The following is a 22,657-nucleotide window of genomic DNA, read 5'->3' as shown; positions in this document are numbered from 1 at the left end:
AAGAAGGCATGCAGGACTCTCCATAAATGTACCTTCCACAGTAGAGCTCTGCCCTTTCGGAGAGTGTGGTCAAAACAGGAGGACTGGGCTAACACTCATTCTGAATTCCCCTCCCTCATTTTCCCCTCACAACGTGAATTACTGGCAGTGACATGAGATTTGGAGAGAAATGTTTATATGATCCAAGATGAGAACTAGCTTCCATGACAATCAGATGCACTATTTCCATACAGGCAATTTATGGTATCATTACAATTAGTCTTGTACAAAGTGGTCCCATAAGGACCTGTCTAATTTGCAGTCAGAGAAGAGGGAATAGATTTTATTACCAGAGTTGTAATGACTGTGTGTGTTCTTGAAAGTAATAAAAACCACATTGAAATTATACTGCAATTTATACTTAAAAAAATACACACCCATTCACCCATTAGTATAATAGAGAGGGTGGCCTGTGTTTGTGTGTGTATGTAATTGTGCCCACACACAAAGCAAGTGAGCATGGATGCGGGCACATGTGGACATTTTACAGCTCCTACAGCCAGTAAGCTTGTAAGGACTCAAACCACACAAGCATGCTTGTGTGAGAGTTGGCACCAATGAAACTCTTCTCCTCAGGGGAGAGCCCACAGAGTGAGGAGACTGCCTTTGGGGTTGGATCGGAGGAAGACGGGGCTTTCTTTAAATCACAATCACACCTATCTTGGGCCAAAGCATTGACCCTGGAGTCCACCAGAGAGGCTTGGAGCCACGTTCTACCTCTTCTGTAGTCTTGTGACCTCGGGCAGTCCTTCAGCCTTGCTAAGCAGCAGTTTTCTCACCTATAAAGAAGATAATAATGGTGTGGACTTTATAGGCCTGCAGTCAGGATTAAAGAAACCATGGAAGGGAAGCACTTACAGAGCCCTCTTGTGTAGTAAATGTTCCTGTGCTGGTGGCTGAGGGTGGGTGTGAGGGGTGATTGCCAAACCCAAAGAGGGAGGCTGAATCTTCCCTCCACTGAGTTGAGATCAGACAGCAGTATTCTTGGGTGTCCCTTTTTTCACTTGGGGAAAAAAAGCATTATTTATCAATCAAATTTTGCAGGTTTTTTTTTTTTTTTTTGGTCCCCAAACAAGGATACTAGTTCTCTTAATCATTTAAGTTTTAGGATATACCTTCAGAACCACCAACAACCACCAATACCTTCAGCCTCCCCCTCTTCCACTCTCTTGAGCCACTGCAAACAAATCCCGCACCCAGGCCAAGCTTCCCTCTCCCACAAATGCATCATTTTTTAGCTGCAGTAAACAAATCCCCGAAGTCTCATGTCATTGTTATCATGTTTAGATAAAGATCTGGCCAATTAGTGTCCTTGGTGGAATGTAAATAAATCTGCTGCCCCAGACCTACCCCAGTGGTGGGTGTTCTTCTCAACCAAGCAACACCAGCACTTTTTCTCTCCTTTTCTTTCTCGTGTGGGCAAGGAAGTCTGGCCTTCAAATTCACATGGTTTCTAATCTCTGTGTGTGGACCAGATCTGGTGTGTTACCTTCTCTGAACCTATTTTCTTTTTCATAAAGAGGAGTTCATGAAGACCACCTCACAGTTGGGAGGGAGCAGCAGCAATAATTGGAATAATACTGCTGATAATAATAACTGTAATACTCTCACCAATATGATATGGTGACCAATATGCAATGGTCATATTGATAACATTAGCTACTGTTCATGGATGGCTTTTATACTAGCACTGTGGTATGGCCCAATGATTAAGAGCTTCCCCACTCATCAACTCCTGCATAAACTGTCAACCCATAGGTAAGCCACATGGGTAGGGCTGGGAGACTCATGGGTATGGAGATCAGAGAAGAGCACCAGGCATTGTGTGAAGGCTCCTTAACTGTTCACCACTGTTATTGTTTCTGCTTCTTGTAACAGAATCCTTGACTATGGCCCTATTAATGTAACCATTTTACAGAGGAGGAAACTGAGGCGGGAGAGGAGGTAACTAGCCCAAGGTTAAGTTCCTTGCCTTCCATATTCAACTACCTTTCTCCACCCTTCTGCCTTTCCTGGGCAGCCCCAGGGTTACCAGCCTGAGAACCGTTGTTTGGGCTGCACTGCCCAAGCACTTCTCTCTGCTTTTGCCAATTCCTGCGCGGTACTGGACAGTCCTACTTCTCCCCACCTTAAATGTTTCGGCAAGGCCTAAGTGGTAGTCCACAGCCCCCAAGAAGAATGTGCCCGGGTGGTGGGATTGACTGGAAACTGTCTGGAAGATAAACTGGCTGTGGATGGGGCAGGGACCGTGGACCTCCTCCCCGCCTCTCCTCTGGCTACCAGCAACCCCTCTGAGCTGCTTCCTTTCTCACCATCTCCCTCTTTCTTTACTTTCTCTTCAAAAAGAAGAGGGGCTGCCGCCTTCTTCTTTGCCTTCTGAGGCTCTTGCCCTGGAGTTAATACTAATCGTGATTATAAGCTTCCCACCCGGTAAACAAAAAAATCACAGGCATGATAGTTACAACATTCCTATGAAACAGATTTTTGTTCCTCTCCCTTCAATTTAGAGCCATGGAAACCGAGGTCCAGAAATAAAATGACTTGTCCAAGGTCACAAAGCAGATAGGGGGTGGATGCAAAACTTCCAGGCCTGCAGACGCTGCGGCTCCACCGCAGGGGTGGGCAGCGGAGAACGTCCTGCTCCTGCCCGACTCCAGAAACCAGGATTCCAGGGCTACCTGCCCCCCAGGGAGACCTTCCCGGTGTCCCTGAGCTGACCGCTTAGCCCGTGGGCCGCCTCGATGCGGAAGCGGCGCCTGCAGTCCTAATATCAGGAGTCCCCTCTGTAGTCCAGGGAGCGCTGCCAGCCCCCACTCCCAGGGAACGAGCTCCAAGGCTTTTCGAGGCGCCCCCCCACCCACCCACCCCCGCCTCTGTCCGGGCCTCTCAGGCCACTCTGCCCACACCCTTCGCAGAAAAAGGAACTTCCCACTGGGAAACAAACCACCGCAACCCGGCGGGGCCGGGGACACTCTGGAGCCAGTGTCCAGCCCCTGGAAACCCGGTCCATCGGAACTGGAGCCAGTGTCCGTACCTCGGGTGTGCGCGCTGCGCTTCCTAGAACAGAGTGATGGGTTCAAATTCTGTCCCACTCTGTTTCCAGGCGGATTCCTGACTTCTGAGTCCTGCTTTTGTAGAACTGGAAATAGTCAAAGTACCCACCTCATAGTTCGCTCTGAGGGTTCAAGGAGATTACCTCTGTGAACCACTTAGTATGGTGCCTGGCACAATAAACGCTCAGTCAATGTTAGTTTATTATGATTAACTCCGGGACTAGTGGAGGCTATCTTTTCCGTTTCTGGGTGTGAGCTCTGTGTCCCTGGGGGCATCGAAGCCGCGGACGCGGCCGGATGGCGCCCCTGGGGCCCGTGGCTGGACACTTGGGAGAGCGAATTTTTGGAGAAGAGCCGGCATAACCCTGTGGCGCCAGGTTTGAGGCTGGGCTTGGGCGCTTACGTGAACTCACGCGGCGTTCTCCGCGTGTGCGTCTGTCCTGAACCGCGTGCGTGTCTTGGCCTGTGCGTGTCACCAGCGGGTACCGCTGACGCGCCTGCAGGGACCTCACCTGCGCTCGGTTTACCTGACGGATGCGTGGTGTCCGCGCTGTGTACACAAACCCCGGCGAGCCAGGAGTCCAGGGTGCTCGCCCTCCAGCTCATCGAACAATTTTCGCTATTAATGGTTATTTTATTTATATCGTTAGAATCGTCCCCCCGGGTCTGTTTACACCAACGTCTGGCCGTCCCGGCCGCAGTGTTTGGACAAAGGATTACACTAATGGATGGAGAGCAGGGAGGGGGGAAGGAGACGCGGCTGGAAACGGGGCTCCTGGCCGACGCTCGGGGTGGGCCTCCTGGGAAGAGGGAGCAGGCCTCTCCTGGGCTCGACCTCTGACCCTAGGAGGGAAGGAAACGTGTCTGCCCGCGATAGGAAGCCTAGGCCTCCGGAGGGGTGGAGGCTGGAGGTGCCTGCGGGGTGGAGGGAAGGGAGTGGGAGAGGAGGGGGCTCCTACCTCTCCTCTCTCAAGGCCGACTCCAAATTCGAGGTCGTCCCGCTTGGGTGCGCACACACGTCCACAAGTAAACAAGACCTGGAGCTACCAGGATGGCGGCCGCTTTGATTCACCCTATCGGTGGCGGCCAGTTTAGTGCTTCGGCCTCCAAATCCGGATTATGACTGAGCCCCGGGCTCCTGGCGGCCGGCGGGGTTAGAGCGGCCTTCCAAGAGTGGCGGCCCGGCGAGCCGCAGCTCCCCACAGCACCTTTTGTGCCACCTGAGCACTCCGGGCAACACGTGGCCTGGGCACCCACCTCCGCGCAGTGGGAAGGCCCACCATCTGGCAGCGGGCAGGTGTCTGGGATCTTGGCAGCAATGAGCTCGAAAAGGCTAGGCTTGGAATTCCTGGTTTTAAAGCGTCTTTGCTTACAGGGCTAGGGTTGATGCAGAAAAATATCTAACTTTTGGTTAGCATTTACTTTGTGCCAGACACCATGCCAAGCATTTTTCCACTCCATAACAGTCCTAGGAACTATTATCCCATTTTACAGAAAAGGAAACAGGAGACTTCAGCAAAGGCTCACAGCCAGTGTCAAAGCCCTGACTCTAACCATGCAGTCGCGCTTCAGAACTAGTGCGATGCTTAAAGTTCTGAGGTTCCTGCACCCGTTCAGAACCATGATGTGAGCTATGAACCCTCTCCCTCAGAAGGATGGAACCGTTTGTCAGTTATTCCATGGGTTTTCCGGACCCCTTTAGGCCCGTCCATGGACCTCTGATTAATAACTTTGGCTTTACAGGTTATACAAGTATTTGGTTTGTTATTTTTTTTTAAATTTTTATTTATTTATTTGACTATACCGGGTCCTAGATGTGGCATGCGGGTTCCTCGACCAGGAATCGAACCTGGGCTCCCAGCATTGGGAACTCAGAGCCTTAGCCACCGGACCACCAGGGAAGTCCCTTAATTTGTCAATTTTGAACATCAATTAGTAAGGTAACTTTTTCTGTCGTTTTATAAATGAAGATTCCTGAAGCTCAGAGAGGCAAAGTCCTTCCTTCGTTCAGGATCACACAGCTACTAAATGTGGAATTGGGGTCTCAGATCTTTGGTCTCTAGAATCTTCGTGCACACTTCTCCAGTCTCCCCAGACCCTGAGGTTCTCCTTTTTTCCCCCTCTTGCCTCTCTCTTTCTCTACTCTGGGGGGAGGACATGGGGCCAGCCCTTTGGACGGTTTGGTTATTTCTTGGGGCCCCTGAGAGGTGCTGGGCTGGCGGAGGCGCGGCGTCGGGACCCGGTTGCCCTGTGCTTTGGGGGCCGCGCTGCCAGGACGCACGCTCCGGTAAACGGTTTATCTAAAGACAACTTCTGTTTCTCGTTCGCTGTCGGGAGTTGCCCTGCAACCAGCAATGAAAAATGCGCCTTTTCCCGAGACTCTGGCGCTGGTGATTTATGTGGGAACCGAAATCACCCTCGGGGCCTGGGCTGCTCAGCTGGGCTTAGCGGGGTGGAGGGCTGGGGCGGGCCTGGAAGAAAACCTAGTGCCCTGGCCCCTCCAGCGCCCGCTTTTACGGCGCCTCCCCACCACCCCTACCTCCAGGACATTTTACAGCCGCTCCCCCAGGAAGCTGAGCGCTTTATCGCGGTTAAGTAAACACCATTATCCCAGGTCCATTAACAAGGAGATTTTGCGTTGTAAATAGACCGCAAGAGGGAGAAGAGCAGCCCCAGAGAACTCGCTTGTAAAACGGTAAAGGGTCTTTAAGATTTATGGCCGCTGATTGGCCCCCCAACCTTCTAAGAAATCCCAGTCTTGACCAAAGCCAGAGGTGGGGCATTCCCCCCTGCCCTAGAAATCCCGCCCTGGGGTGTTAGGACTTTGAGAGTCGGGAGTCCCCAGGACGCGTCTAGCCTAGTCATTAATTTTCTTAGTTACAAGCCCAGGAATGCCGATCTTTTTCCGGCTGTGGATGCATAGATAAACTCTGCAGCTCTCCAGAAGCTCTGAGCAGAGAGCATCCAGTGGAGATGGTGCCAGGGGCCAGAATACTTGTTTTCCAGGCTACTGCCTCATTTGTAAACTGGATAGGGCTTTCAGCAGCTACTTAGGAGTATAGAAAGCACAGGAGACTTGTAATTGGGGGGCACTGTCCCAACTTCCTGTGTTCTGAGGTCTCATTTGGCCAGCTCATATAGCCTTGGTTTTGCTTCTCTTTCCAAAAGGAAATGCCCACCTTGTTTCCTCTTGGGCCAGACGATGTATGTAATCAAGTGAGGATGCTGGTCCTGGCACACAGCCCAGCAGACAGTCCTGGCTTTCCACCTCTCTGAGTTTCTATTTCTGATGAGTATCTAGTGACCTGTTCCAGGAAGTTTTTACTCATCTAGAGTGTGGTTCTCTTATCCCCTCAAGTCAATATTTATATTGACGAAACAGTAGATTTTGAACTAGGAAATGTGTCTCAGTTTGATGGAGAAAACAAAGGGACAAGTTCTCCAGGCCAAGGGAAGCTTCGGGAGAACGCCACCCCTCCTAACCTTTGCCAAACTCACTTTCAGGAAGAAGTCCCTGCAGAGAGGCTGCTCCTTCTTCAGCCTTAAGAATTCAGTGGTTCTTGTGATAGCTCCCACCTGGTAGAAAGGTTAGCTTTGGGGGAGGGGCAATAGAGAAAAAACAGGAAGCAAAATGATGCTAGAAGTTGGTTTGGCCCTTTGGCATAATTAGCTCCATCTAGAGCAGGGACTTTTAACTTTGTTTTTCTTGGCCCCTTTATAATTTTGAGAGTCTGGGGAAGACTATAACCCCCTGTCAGAATAATATTTTAAATGCATAAAATTAAATGCATATAATAATATTGAAGTATATTTGTCAAAATATTAAAAAATAGGCATATAATAATATAGGTGCCACTTTATTAACTGATTAAATAAAGATGTACTTTCCCCTTTAAGTTCATGGGCCCCCTGAATTCCATCCTCAGCCTGGGGGAATGGGGGAGTTCATAAACTGCCAGGTTATGAACCATTGATCTAGGATCATCTCAAAGAGTGTTCTTTGTATCAACTGCATCAGAACCTTTAAGGGGTGTTTGTTAGAAAATTACTTCTTCTAGGATGTAATCTGTAGGTGGACCTAGAAAACTTCCTTTAAAAGAATTTTTATTTATTTGGTTGCATTGGGTCTTAGTTGCAGCATGCAGGATCTTTAGTTGTGACAGAAGGGTCTGGGCTTCCCAGGTGGCTCAGAGGGAAAGAATTTGCCTGCCAAGTAGAAGATGGGGATTGATCTCAGGGTCAGGAAAATATCCTGGAGAAGGAAATGGCAACCCACTCCAGTATTCTTGCCTTGCAGGACAGAGGGGCATGGTGGGCTGCAGTTCATGGGGTCTTAAAGAGTCAGACATGACTTAGTAACTAAACAACAACAACATGTAGGATCTAGTTCCCCAACCAGGGATTGAACCCAGACTCTCTGTGCTGGGAGCAGAGTCTTAGCCACTGGACCATAAGGGAAATCCCAGAAATCTGTATTTTAAACCGAATTCTCTGAATACTGTTTTCACACACAAAGTGTGAGAATCACTACATCTGGACTTTACTGAGTAGCGTCAGCACTATGGTTGGTTGCTTGGATAATGATAGGAAGATCCTTGGAGAGCTGAGGGGTGGAATGGGAAAGCAGTATTACTGCTTCCTTGCAGACTACTTGGAGGTGGTGCACATGGGCTTGGTGGACACAGCAAGCTGGGGCATGGGAGAACACCAGGAAATTAGTGGCAGGATTGGATTATCTTGATAAAGGATACCAATATGCTAGCAGAGGCTCTGCAAAGACTTCAGAAATTAACTGGTTCAGTTGATTTGTAGGTTGTAGCAAGCCACAACCTTACAACTTTATATAAACTTCTCCATCAGCTCTTGCACAGGCCTCCTTTCTGCTTCCAATGCTCTGAGTTCTGAGCTCCTTTACAGAGCCTTCCCATGTTGGCATCATTGGAGCTTTCACTGGAGCATTCACTCACTCGTTCATTCAGTGAATGCCATGAACCAGGCCTTGTCCTAGATGCTATGAAAGATATAGAAATGAGTAAAGAGGTGATCACTACCCTTAAGGTATTTTCTCACTCTCTCTTGTCACTACTAAATCTTAAACATACTTGATAAGCATTTGACCCAGCCACGATCTGATGTTTGTGTAATCACCAAGGCCATAGAAATCTTACTGGGAGGGAAGAAGAGTTTACAGCATGTTGGCTAATTGGGGACTTGTCTTTTCTATTGATGAACACAGTTGTAATGTTATTGAAAAAAGTGGGGCTTGTTCCAGGTGTAACCAATGCGTAAGATAAACCCAACATGACATTTGAGAATAGTTATGAAATTACTGGCCCTGGATCAAGCAAGTTATTACAAATGACAGCATAGAAGATACACAGCTCTAACTAATGCGTTGTCACCTGGCATGAGCTCGATCTCTAGCAGTACTGTTTGCCTTACTTTGCATTCTCACACATGTTTCTATCAGGGTCACAGAGCCTATTCTCATAGAGAGCAGGCAGATCTGTGTGCAGAATTCAGAGGATAATAAAAACAAGAAAGAGTGAAAAGGAAGTAGGGTCTAGATTCATAAGATTTGGGTTCCAGTTCTGTTTCTGTCACTTAAGAACTCTGTGACTTGGACAAATAAGTTGAGTTTGAATTTTCTCTTTGGCAAAATGGTTACAGCAATGCATATTTCATAAACTTATTGGGAGGAGTAAGTTGGATAATGTGTCATAAAAGTGCTTTGTAAACTACAAGTCACTATACAGTATCAGATCAGTTCAGTCGCTCAGTCGTGTCTGACTCTTTGCGACCCCATGAATCACGGCACACCAGGCCTCCCTGTCCATCACCAACTCCCGGAGTTCACTCAGACTCACGTCCATCGAGTCAGGGATGCCATCCAGCCATCTCATCCTCTGTCGTCCCCTTCTCTTCCTGCCCTGAATCCCTCCCAGCATCAGAGTCTTTTCCAATGAGTCAACTCTTCACATGAGGTGGCCAAAGTATTGGAGTTTCAGCTTCAGCATCAGTCCTTCCAAAGAACACCCAGGACTGATCTCCTTTAGAATGGACTGGTTGGATCTCCTTGCAGGCCAAGGGACTCTCAAGAGTCTTCTCCAACACCACAGTTCAAAAGCATCAATTCTTCGGTGCTCAGCTTTCTTCACAGTCCAACTCTCACATCCATACATGACCAATGGAAAAACCATAGCCTTGACTAGATGGACCTTTGTTGACAAAGTAATGTCTCTGCTTTTGAATATGCTATCTAGGCTGGTCATACGTTTTCTTCCAAGGAGCAAGTGTCTTTTAATTTCATGGCTGCAGTCACCATCTGCCGTGATTCTGGAGCCCCGCCAAAAATAAAGTCTGTCACTGTTTCCACTGTTTCCCCATCTATTTGCCATGAAGTGATGGGACCAGATGCAATGATCTTCGTTTTCTGAATGTTGAGCTTTAACCCCACCTTTTCACTCTCCTCTTTCACTTTCATCAAGAGGCTCTTTAGCTCTTCTTCACTTTCTGCCATAAGGCTGGTGTCATCTGCATATCTGAGGTTATTGATATTTCTCCCAGCAATCTTGATTCCAGCTTGTGCTTCTTCCAGCCCAGTGTAAGTAGTAATTATATGCTTTTGGACTCAGGCAGACATGAATTCCAGGTGGGTAGATATCACTTACTTGCCATTTATATAAGTTAACTTTCTGGGCTGAGTTTTCTTATCCTAAAATGAGACTAATAATATCTTTCTCTGAATCATTGTTCTAAGATTTAAATGAAGTCCTGGTACGTAAAAGACTGCCCACCACATAGTAAAGAAGCCGACAAGCTATTCCTAGGTTGTCAGTGTTGGGATGGCAGTGACGGTGTCCAGTTATCTTTATGTCATTAGAACAGGGCAGAGAGTGCTGCACATAGCAGACTCAATGTTGGTTGAATGATTAAGGAAGCTTCCTTAATCATGTGTCACCAAGCACAGCATAAACTATACTTAAGAAAGTCCTCATTGGCTAAGCAGAGCTACTCCTGGGTCAATTTCAACACTAATTTTATCCCAGTGGGTCCCCTGCATTCACCCCTCTCCCTTTAGGAATGATGAGACTCAGAGTCAGTAGCAGCAAATGGCTGCAGCACATGGCTTGGGGAACATACAAGTTTTTTATTTAATCAAGAAAACAACCATCAACAAATAATTATTGAGATAGTACTATGTACCAAACACTGTTCTAAGTGTTGGAAATTAAACAATAAACAAGACAGACAAGATTTCTGTCTTCAGTCTCTTCAGCTGAAGAATGAAGCCTGGAGTTTCTGTTTCTTTTCTTGTTTTGTTTTTGAGATGAGTAGATTTCAGAATCCGGAGACTGACGTCCAGGGAACTTGCTGCAGTGACTGAGCTTGAGAAGGTAGTCTCTGTTTGAGGAATTCAGTGGGGTTGCAAAGAGTCAGACATGAGTGAGTGACTGAGCAGACACACAAGGACATACAAAGGACAGGAGAAAGAAGCAGAAGCCCAAGAATACTGGAGTGGGTAGCTTATCCCTTCTCCAGTGGATCTTCCCAACCCAGGAATTGAACTGGGGTCTCCTGCATTGCAGGTGGATTCTTTACCAACTGAGCTATCAGGGAAGCCCATAATCACACATACTAGTCAATAAAGACACAACTGCAGCAGGAGAAAAAAGAAGAGAGAGAGGGTAGGGGAAAATAGAATCAGTTTTCTATTCCTGCTGCAACAAATTACCGCAAACTGAGCAATATAAAACAACACAAATTTATTGCCTTAGTGTTCTCTAAGTTAGAAATCTGACATGGGTCTCACTGGGCCAGAATCAAAGTGGTAGCTTTTCTGGAGGTTCTGGGGGGAATCCATTTCCTTGCCTTTTCCAACTTCTAGAGGCTGCCCACATTCCTTGGCTAATAGCCCCCTCCCTCTGTCTTCAAAACCAGCAATAACAGACTAAGTCCTTCTTAGCTGCCATCTCGCTAATTCCCTCTGACCACACTTGGGAAAAATTTCTGTGTTATTAAGGATTCATGTGATTAGGTTGGGTTCACCTGGTTTATCCAGGAAAATCTCCCCATATCAAGGTCTATACCCATAATCACAGTGCAACTTTGCCATGTAAGGTAACATATTCATAGGTTCCAGGAGTTAGGGTATGGGCATCTTTAGAGACCATTATTCTATCAGAAAGAGAGAGAGGGGAGAGGAGAAAGGAAAGAGAAAGGGGTGTGGTGGGTGGGAGGAAGAGTGGAGTGGGGAGACAAGGGGAGAGGGCTGGAAGGCGGGGAGAAATACTTCCCTGGTGTCTTTCCTGGAAGAATGGACTTCCAGTAGCTGAACAATTAAGAATTAAGAATGCAGCTAAATCCAACATTATCTACTCTTTGCTGCACATTCAACAGCTTCAGACACAACATATGACACTTGCTGCTGCTGCTAAGTCACTTCAGTCGTCTCCAACTCTGTGCGACCCCATAGATGGCAGCCCACCAGGCTCCCCCGTCCCTGGGATTCTCCAGACAAGAACACTGGAGTGGGTTGCCATTTCCTTCTCCAAGGCATGAAAGTGAAAAGTGAAAGTGAAGTCGCTCAGTCATGTCCGACTCCTAGCAACCCCATGGACTGCAGCCTACCAGGCTTCTCCATCCATGGGATTTTCCAGGCAAGAATACTGGAATGGGTTGTCATTGCCTTCTCCGTATGACACTTGAAGCACAAGCAAATGCTATGCCCTCTGTCTTCATCTAGGAATCCCCTGCTACTTGCAGGCTGTGTTTGAGTGTGCAGGAAATCAACTCCCTGTTAACTATGCTTTATCTTTGTCCTATTTCCAGGCTTCCATCTGATGCAAGATGAGTCCCAGGCAAAACTGCAAGAAAGCTGACATTTGTCTTTGATGCCACACTTGTCTTTACTACTAAACAGACTCCTCTGCTTAAAAGCACATGCAAAAATGTCTGAAAGATTTTTTTTTTTTCTTTATAAGATACACACATAGGAAAAGCCTGGAAGAGAGTCTCCAAAATGATAGCATTTATCAGGTGGTAAAATTATGGATTTTTTATTTCCCTCTTAAACATTACCTGTTCTTTTGTATTTATCAATAAAAATGTTAAATCACAAGTGCCACCCATTTGATGGAGAATTCACTTTGCAATATAGAACTGAGAGGTAGAGATCAAGATTTAGATTTTATATTTTTACTTCTGGGGAAGCAGCTTTGCCCAGAAGTGAGGCATGTGAGACACAGGTAGATCTGGGTTGGAGTCCTAATTCTTCCATATATAAGCTGGTTGACCCTGGGCAAGAGACTCGGTGTCTTCAGATATAAAACAGGGAAACTAACTTTTAACTCATAGTGTTTCTGGAGAATAACATCACAGGGGCACACAAACTACTTTGGCTGGCATCTGGCATACAATGGGCCCTCAGTAAGCACAGTTGTTATTTTTAGAGCTCAAACATTCCTTAATTCAACCTTCAAAGCAAATATCAAATCTACTATCAGGGAGAGCAGGAGTGGTCATGGACCTGATTTCTGAATATGGCAATTATAGAACGTGTTTCCATTTGCAAACCTCCAATTTGGGTGAAAACTCATTCGTGACAATTATATAGACAAACAGTATTGGTAATACAGGATGTTAAAGCAAAGAGTAAGAAAAGCAGCCTTTCAAATTTATTTACATATTACTTAAGGGGCACTTAGTATTTTCCAGGCCCTCTAGAGATGGGTCTCTGTCCCTAAGAATTTATAGTGTACCTGGAAGAAAAGAAATGAATCTGAGTAGCTATAAAAAGAGACAGAATATATAAATACCCTGGAAGGCTAAAGAAGGAGGCTTCTATGGAGGACAGTCAGGGGAAGATTCATGGAGGAGGTGGGATTTGAGCTGGGCCTTGAAGGAGGGTGGGGTTTTGACAGGGTTATGTGGGATGGGAATACTCTTGATCACCCCAAAAGCATTTGCAAAGTCAAGCTTCCACCAGCATGAAGTGTTAGTGCTTGTTATTTATTACCAAGGACTATGCTCTTTGAAACATAAAAATTTCTATGCATTATTACAATGGTTCTTAAAACGATAAATATACAAAGAGTATAGTAATGCAAGATGCTTATTTGTTAAACAGTCTATCAAAATTTAAGCACAGTATCATCTCAATTATGGAAAATGCACAGAAAAAAGATGACAAGAAATACTTAAAAATGTTAACATTTGTTGCACATAGTTATTGAGATTATAGATTTTTTTCCTTCTGTACAGTAGTGTGTGTGTACTAAAATATCGAGAAGGCATTATGCAAATACAGTTTTAATAGCAACTGCCATGACATAAACACTTATGAACTCACTACCCAGTTAAGAAATAAAACATGGCTTTCAGAAGCATTTTGTGCACATATAAGCCAAGTAAGCACATATCCTTTTTTCTTCCTTCTTGCTTTTTGCACAGATACTAGCATTTCTCACCTATCTCCTCACCAAATAGCACTTTCTTGTTGCTCTTGTTTAATATACCTCTGCGTAGTACTCCATTGCATGGATGAACCAAAATATAATCAACCAATACACTAGTGATGAACCCTTATGTTATTCCATCTCTTTTCTTTCTCTTTTATTTGTTATTGAAGCATAGTTGATTTACTGTCTCTTTTTCTTTTGAAGGCTTTATTTCCTAATCTTTTCCCTCACTCTTTAAGATTTTTAGTTTTTATTAAACATTTAGAATTTTAATAGGTATTGCCAAGTCGTACACTCCAAAGGTTATAGCAATTTATACTTTATATCCATAATTTATAATTTATATCCATCAAATATATAAAATGCTTGTTTTGCATTATTCAGCAGAGTCAAAATATGGAAATAAGTATCCATGAGTGGATGAGTGGATACAGACAATGTGGTGTAGATGTAACCAACATAGGTTATTCTCAATCTCTGAAATATTCTTCCATCTAGTGGGCTTTATAGGTTTAGTTTTAAATAACATTTTTGATGATCTAATTATACAAAAGGTAAATGATTGCTAGATAAAATGTATGAAATACAGAAAAGCAAAATAAAACTATTTTAAAAACAACCATAACCCCAACCAGCAACAACCAACTTACAATTTGAGGGACATTTACTGGTACTACTATAATTTACATTTCTTTTCTTCTCTTTTTTGATACAAATGTGTTAACATACTAGTATATTGTTTCTTAATTCACTTTTTTAAAAAGTTAATAACATATGATGAACATTTTCTATACTACTACAATGTCTTAAATACATTAAAACTTTTATTATAAAAATTTGAAATGTAAAAGTGGATAGAATATTAAAATGTCATGATGAACATCTATATATATACCACCTAGATTTAAAAATTATTAACATTTTCTCATTTCAGTTCATTTTATTTTGTTTTATCTGCTGAGTATTTTAACATACTTTCTGGCATTCGTGATATTTTACCTGACATACGTTTTTCTAGATTTTAGTAAAACCACTCTTCTTCAGTTCTCTTCTTAATCTAGTATTATTACAAGTGATTTTATATATTTGTATATATACGCACACACATATATAATTATGTGATGTTACATGTATAATTATGAGATGTTACAATGGCACCCCACTCCAGTACTGTTGCCTGGAAAATCCCATGGATGGAGGAGCCTGGTGGCTGCAGTCCATGGGGTCGCTAAGAGTTGGACACGACTGAGCGACTTCACTTTCACTTTTCACTTTCATGCATTGGAGAAGGAAATGGCAACCCACTCCAGTGTTCTTGCCTGGAGAATCCCAGGGACGGGGGAGCCTGGTGGGCTGCTGTCTATGGGGTCACACAGAGTCGGACACGACTGAAGTGACTTAGCATAGCATGTTTATTTATTTATTTTTTTTAGCATGTTTATTTTGTATGTATATTTCATGTTTATAAAACTACATGATAGAGTTACAACACTTTGCTGAGACAAATAGTGGAACTCGGCAAATTCCTTGTCCTGAGGGACCCAACACCCTTGTACTTTCTCTAGGGACCGAACAAAACCACTCAAAGTTGCTGGGAACTTAAAAAAAAAAACATATTGAAGAGTATATACATCTTTAATATTTTGTCTTTAAATCAACCTTAGCTCTGAGGTAGCTAGGGAAGACATTAATATCCCTATTTTACAGAGCAGAAAAGGCTTTCCAGGTGACTTTGTGGTAAAGAGCCCATCTGCCAGTGCAGGAGATGCAGGAGACATATGTTCCAGATCCCTGCATTGGAAAGATCCCCTGGAGGAGGAAATGGCAACCCACTCCAGTATTCTTGCCTGGAAAATCCCATGGACAGAGAAATCTACCGAACTATAGCCCATGGGATTGCAAAGAGTCAGACACGACTGAGCACTAGCAAGCATTGAGGAGAAAACCAATCTTTAATCATGAAGTTAAAGATTTGCTTTAGGCCATGCACTGATGAACAGAGATGGGATTCTAATTCATCTTCTTACTTCAAAACCAAATATTCTTCCTCTAGGGAGTTTTGCATCTTAAAAGAGAGCTGTAGGAGAGGGGGATGCTTTGTACACAATGATGAATAGGTGGTGTGGGATTCCCAGCTTGGAGGAAGAGGTCTGGGGAAAGAACTCCCTTTCCCAAGACCAATCTCTGCTTGTTTTGCCCAGAATTGGAGGTGGGCATGTGAGGGTCTGCCTTGCAGGAGGAAGCAGTTGAGGTAGATTTTGTAAAGGAAGAACAAAAAGGATTTTGGAATTTTCTGGACACTGGGAAAGAGACATTCCTATCGGTGAGAATTCCAGGTGCACCGTTAGTGCCAATGGAACATTGATTTGGGAGTGGTTGTGTTGACCCTTCAAATCCCACCCTCAGTCATTTCCATCTTGCTTACAAGGAACTTTTCACAGCACCTCCCTAGTCTCTCGTCGTCTATCCCTGGGCACTGCACATTCAGCTGAGGGAGTGGAGACGCCAAGCCTAGCTCTGGTGGTGACCTTATCAAGACCTTTCCATCATACTCTCTGGGTCATCGGAAAAGCTTGCTCATTGTGCAAACCAGCCAGTTTCCAGGGAACTCATCAGCAGGCTGGAACTCGGGTATGTGTGACCCTCGGCTGCTCCCAGGGCTTTCCCCTTCCTTCAGCCTACCCTAGGTTCACCTCTGGAAACAGACCAGTTCTCCACAATCACAGCCAGGGTGACAGCAAGGTGTGATGGATGGACAAGGAGCTGCGGAGTGGCAGGGAGCTTGGTCAGGAACCCAAGGCTGTGTTTATGAGAAGGAAGAGGCTGTTTCCTGGAGCAAGCATAATGCAGCTCTAAAAAAGGCAGGGGAAATACATCATGCGAGGGAGCATAACCCTGGGAGGGCCGCTGGGAATCCGAGTACCAGAGAAGCCCAGGCAGGTCAAGGTGCCTCTGACAAGGCCTTTTTTATAGGCCATTTGCGTGAGGGTTTGCTGCTGTTCCCTGCAGAGCTGACAGTCACTCAAGGTCTCTGTGGGGAGCTTGCAGGCTAATCTTAGCTGTTGCTTTCCAGACCTTCTCCACTGGCCCTGCTGATGCATTTAGGAAAGAAATAACAGACTCTATTGTTTTAAAAAACTGGAAAAAAGTGACAATTTTGGCTGTTGATTCTCTCATTGCTGCAAATAGTTTGGGAGTATTAGCTCATAGCCTCCTTCTAAACCCAGACCAGAGCAAAAGAAAGTTTCACTGGATTCCTCTGATGGTCAACAGAAGTCTGAAAATGTTTTTTTCTCCTAAGAGTATTATAATCTCTGTTTAGCTATAAGAGTTTTTTTCCTCTAACTTCCCTGAAGATCCTGCTGGGTTCTGGAGGAGACTCGGGATAGAATGAGCTCTCTGTATTAGTTTCCTATGGCTGCTGTAACAAGCTACCAACCTTGTGGCTTCAAGCAACAGAAATTTATTCACTTACATTTCTGGAGACCAGAAGTGGGAACTGAGTCCTACAGGGCTAATGCCAAGCTTCTGGTAGGGCTGATTCCTTCTGGAGGCTCCAGATCAAATCAGATCAGATCAGTCGCTCAGTCATGTCCGACTCTTTGGGACCCCATGAATCGCAGCACGCCAGGCCTCCCTGTCCATCACCAACTCCCGGAGTCCACTCAGACTCACGTCCATCCAGTCAGTGATGCCATCCAGCCATCTCATCCTCTGTTGTCCCCTTCTCCTCCTGCCCCCAATCCCTCCCAGCATCAGAGTCTTTTCCAATGAGTCAACTCTTCGCATGAGGTGGCCAAAGTACTGGAGTTTCAGCTTGAGCATCATTCCTTCCAAAGAAATCCCAGGGCTGATCTTCAGAATGGACTGGTTGGATCTCCTTGCAGTCCAAGGGACTCTCAAGAGTCTTCTCCAACACCACAGTTCAAAAGCATCAATTCTTCGGTGCTCAGTCTTCTTCACAGCCCAACTCTCAAATCCATACATGACCACAGGAAAAACCGTAGCCTTGACTAGAAGAACCTTTGTTGGCAAAGTAATGTCTCTGCTTTTGAACATGCTATCTAGGTTGGTCATAACTTTCCTTCCAAGGAGTAAGCGTCTTTTAATTTCATGGCTGCAGTCACCATCTGCAGTGATTTTGGAGCCCAGAAAAATAAAGTCTGACACTGTTTCCACTGTTTCCCCATCTATTTCTCATGAAGTGGTGGGACCGGATGCCATGATCTTCGTTTTCTGAATGTTGAGCTTTAAGCCACCTTTTTCACTCTCCTCTTTCACTTTCATCAAGAGGCTTTTGAGTTCCTCTTCACTTTCTGCCATAAGGGTGGTGTCATCTGCATATCTGAGGTTATTGATATTTCTCCTGGCAATCTTGATTCCAGTTGGTGTTTCTTCCAGTCCAGCGTTTCTCATGATGTACTCTGCATATAAGTTAAATAAACAGGGTGACAATATACAGCCTTGATGAACTCCTTTTCCTATTTGGAACCAGTCTGTTGTTCCATGTCCAGTTCTTTTTTTTTTTTTTTTCCATGTCCAGTTCTAACTGTTGCTTCCTGACCTGCATACAAATTTCAAAAGAGGCAGATCAGGTGGTCTGGTATTCCCATCTCTTTCAGAATTTTCCACAGTTTATTGTGATCCACACAGTCAAAGGCTTTGGCATAGTCAATAAAGCAGAAATAGATGTTCTTCTGGAACTCTCTTGCTTTTTCTATGATCCAGAGGATGTTGGCAATTTGATCTCTGGTTCCTCTGCCTTTTCTAAAACCACCTTGAACATCAGGAAGTTCACGGTTCACATATTGCTGAAGCCTGGCTTCTGGTAATTGTCAGCGTTTCTTGGCTTTTAGCCACTTCTTTCCCTGGTGGCTCAGCTGCTAAAGACTCCGCCTGCAATGCGGGAGACCTGGGTTCTATCCCTGGGTTGGGAAGATCCCCTGGAGAAGGGAAAGGCTACCTACTCCAGTATTCTGGCCTGAAGAATTCATGGACTATACAGTCCACGGGGTCGCAAAGAGTCAGACCCCACAGATCGACTTTCACTTCCACTTTCACCTTCAAAGCCAGAATCACAGCATCTTTTTTCTCTGCATCTACTTACTTCTTTCTGCCTCTGTAGTCCGATCTCCCTCTAACTCTCTCTTTTATTTTTTCCATTATTTTTACTGTGGTAAAATACACTAATACAGTTTACCATCTTAACCATTTTTAAGTGTACAGTTCAGTGGTATTAAATACAATCATAATGTTGTGCATCACTGCTACCCACCTCCATAGCTCTTTCGTCTGTAAAACTTAAATTCTATACTTATTAAACAATGGCCCATTCTTTTCTTCCCCCCAGCCCCTGGAAACCATTGTAACACTTTTTGTCTCTATGATTTTGTTCACTCCACGTGTCTCATATAAGTGGTATCACACAATATTTAGCTTTATGTGACTGGCTTTCTTGGCTGATATCACTGGCATAATGTCCTCAAAGATCACCCATGTCATAGCATATGTCAGAATTTCTTTCCTTTTTATGGCTGAAGGTATTTAATTCTATGTATATACCCCATTTTGCTTATCCGTTCATCTGTTAATGGACACTTGGGTTACACATTTTAGCTACTGTAAATAATGCTGTGAATAGATGTGTATAAATATCTCTTCGAGAACTTACTTTCAATTCATTTGGGCCTATACCAGAAGTGAAGTTGCTGGATCATATGGTTAGTTCTATTTATAATTTTCTGAGGAACTACCAGACTGTTTTCTGCAGCAGCTGTACTATTTTACATGCCTTTCCCCAATTTTCCACATCCTTGTCAACACTTGTTCAGTTCAGTTCAGTTGCTCAGTTGTGTCTGACTCTTTGCGACCCCATGAACCTCAGCAGGCCAGGCCTCCCTGTCCATCACCAACTCCCGGAGTCCACCCAAACTTATGTCTATTGAGTCGGTGATGCCATCCAACCATCTTATCCTCTGTCATCCCCTTCTCCTCCTGCCCTCAATCTTTCCCAGCATCAGGATCTTTTTAAATGAGTCAGCTCTTTGCATCAGGTGGCCAAAGTATTGGAGTTTCAGCTTCAACATCAGTCCTTCCAATGAACACCCAGGACTGATCTCCTTTAGAATGGACTGGTTGGATCTCCTTGCAGGCCAAGGGACTCTCAAGAATCTTCTCCAACACCACAGTTCAAAAGCATCAATTCTTTGGTGCTCAGCTTTCTTTATAGTCCAATTCTCACATCCATACATGACTACTGGAAAAACCATAGCCTTGACTAGATGGACCTTTGTTGACAAAGTAATGTCTCTGCTTTTTAATATGCTGTCTAGGTTGGTCATAACTTTTCTTCCAAGGAGTAAGCAAATACTAACAATCTCTTTAAGAAAATTAGAGGTATCAAGGGAACATTTCATGCAAAGATGGGCTCAATAAAGGACAGAAATGGTATGGACCTAGCAGAAGCAGAAGATATTAAGAAGAGGTGGCAAGAATAAACAGAAGAACTGTACAAAAAAGATCTTCATGACCAAGATAATCATGATGGTGTGATCAATCATCTAGGGCCAGACATTCTGGAATGTGAAGTCAAGTGGGCCTTAGGAAGCATCACTATGAACAAAGCTAGTGGAGGTGATGGATTTCCAGTTGTGCTATTTCAAATCCTGAAAGATGATGCTATGAAAGTGCTGCACTCAATATGCCAGCAAATTTGGAAAACTCAGCAATGGCCACAGGACTGGAAAAGATCAGTTTTCATTCCAATCCCAAAGAAAGGCAATGCCAAAAAATGCCCAAACTGCTGCACAATTGCACTCATCTCACATGCTAGTAAGTGATGATTAAAATTCTCCAAGCCAGGCTTCAGCAATACGTGAACCGTGTGTGAACTTCCAGATGTTCAAACTGATTTTAGAAAAGGCAGAGGAACCAGAGATCAAATTGCCAACATCGGCTGGATCATGGAAAAAGCAAGAGAGTTCCAGAAAAACATCTACTTCTGCTTTATTGACTATGCCAAAGCCTTTGACTGTGTGGATCACAATAAACTGTGGAAAATTCTGAAAGAGATGGGAATACCAGACCACCTGACCTGCCTCTTGAGAAACCTCTATGTAGGTCAGGAGCAACAGTTAGAACTAGACATGGAACAACAGACTGATTCCAAACAGGAAAAGGAGTACATCAAGGCTGTATATTGTCACCCTGCTTATTTAACCTCTATGCAGAGTACATCCAGCTGGGCTGGATGAAGCACAAGCTGGAATTAAGATTGATGGGAGAAATATCAATAACCTCAGATATGCAAATGACACCAACCTTATGGCAGAAAGTGAAGAAGAACTAAAGAGCCTCCTGAAGAAAGTGAAAGAGGAGAGTGAAAAGGTTGGCTTAAAGCTCAACATTCGTGCTCACTTCGGCAGCACATATACTAAAATTGGAACAATACAGAGAAGATTAGCATGGCCCCTGCGCAAGGATGACAAGCAAATTCGTGAAGCATTCCATATTAAAAAAAAAAAAAAAAAAGCTCAACATTCAGAAAACTAAGATCATGGCATCTAGTCCCATCACTTCATGGCAAATAGATGGGGAAACAGTGGAAACAGTGGCTGACTTTATTTTTCTGGGCTCCAAAATCACTGCAGATGGTGATTGCAGCCATGAAATTAAAAGACGCTTACTCCTTGGAAGGAAAGTTATGACCAACCTAGACAGCATATTAAAAAGCAGAGACATTACCTTGTCAACAAAGGTCCGTCTAGTCAAGGCTATGGTTTTTCCAGTAGTCATGTATGGATGTGAGAATTGGACTATAAAGAAAGCTGAGCACCAAAGAATTGATGCTTTTGAACTGTGGTGTTGGAGAAGATTCTTGAGAGTCCCTTGGCCTGCAAGGAGATCCAACCAGTCCATTCTAAAGGAGATCAGTCCTGGGTGTTCATTGGAAGGACTGATGTTGAAGCTGAAACTCCAATACTTTGGCCACCTGATGCGAAGAATGACTCATTTGAAAAGACCCTGATGCTGGGAAAGATTGAGGGCAGGAGAAGGGGATGACAGAGGATAAGATGGTTGGATGGCATCACTGACTCGATGGACATGGGTTTGGGTGGACTCCGGGAGTTGGTGATGGACAGGGAGGCCTGGCCTGCTGAGGTTCATGGGGTCCCAAAGAGTCGGACACAACTGAGTGACTGAACTGAACTGAACTGAATGCATATATATGGAATTTAGAAAGATGGTAACAATGACCCTATATGTGAGACAGCAAAAGAGACACAGATGTATTGAACAGTCTTTTGGACTCTGTGGGAGAAGGCGAGGGTGGGATGATTTGAGAGAATAGCATTGAAATGTTTATATTATCATATGTGAAACAGATCGCCAATCCAGGTTCTATGCATGATACAGGGTGCTCGGGGCTGGTGCACTGGGATGACCGTGAGGGACGGGATGGGGAGGGAGGTTCAGGATGGGGAACACATGTACACCCATGGCTGATTCATGTCAATGTATGGCAAAAACCACTACAATATTGTAAAGTAATTAGTCTCCGATTAAAATAAATGAAATAACATTTTAGGTAAATATACCCCAACAATTACCTTTAAAAATAAAAAGTAGGGGGGAGCATCTTTTAATTTCATGGCTGCAATCACCATCTGCAGTGATTTTGGAGCCCTCAAAAATAAAGTCTACCACTGTTTCCACTGTTTCCCCATCTATTTGCCATGAAGTGATGGGACCAGATGCAATGATCTTCGTTTTCTGAATGTTGAGCTTTAAGCCAACTTTTTCACTCTCCACTTTCACTTTCATCAAGAGGCTCTTTTGTTCTTCTTCACTTTCTGCCATAAGGGTGGTGTCATCTGCATATCTGAGGTTGCTGATATTTCTCCTTGCAATCTTGCTTCCAGCTTGTGCTTCTTCCAGCCCAGCGTTTCTCATGATGTACTCTGCATATAAGTTAAATAAGCAACACTTGTTACTTTCTGTAATTTTGATAGTAGCCGTCTCAATGGGTATGAGTGAGGTGGTGTCTCATAGCTTTGATTAGTGTTTCCCAAATGATCACTGCAGTTGAGCACCTTTTCATGTATT

General features: G+C 44.4%; 1 non-coding gene across 1 annotated transcript; it reads left to right on the top strand.

Moving 5' to 3' along the window:
* Window positions 1-20,960: 20,960 nt before the first annotated feature.
* Window positions 20,961-21,067, top strand: LOC133239683 (U6 spliceosomal RNA). The gene has a single exon (XR_009733933.1). It is a non-coding gene; the product is annotated as a U6 spliceosomal RNA (small nuclear RNA).
* The last annotated feature ends 1,590 nt before the right edge of the window (window positions 21,068-22,657 follow it).

Source organism: Bos javanicus, chromosome 26, assembly GCF_032452875.1.
Source record: "Bos javanicus breed banteng chromosome 26, ARS-OSU_banteng_1.0, whole genome shotgun sequence".
Taxonomy (NCBI): Eukaryota; Metazoa; Chordata; class Mammalia; order Artiodactyla; family Bovidae; genus Bos; species Bos javanicus.
The sequence above is the reverse complement of the archived record's forward strand: the minus strand, read 5'-3'. Positions and strand labels throughout refer to the sequence as shown.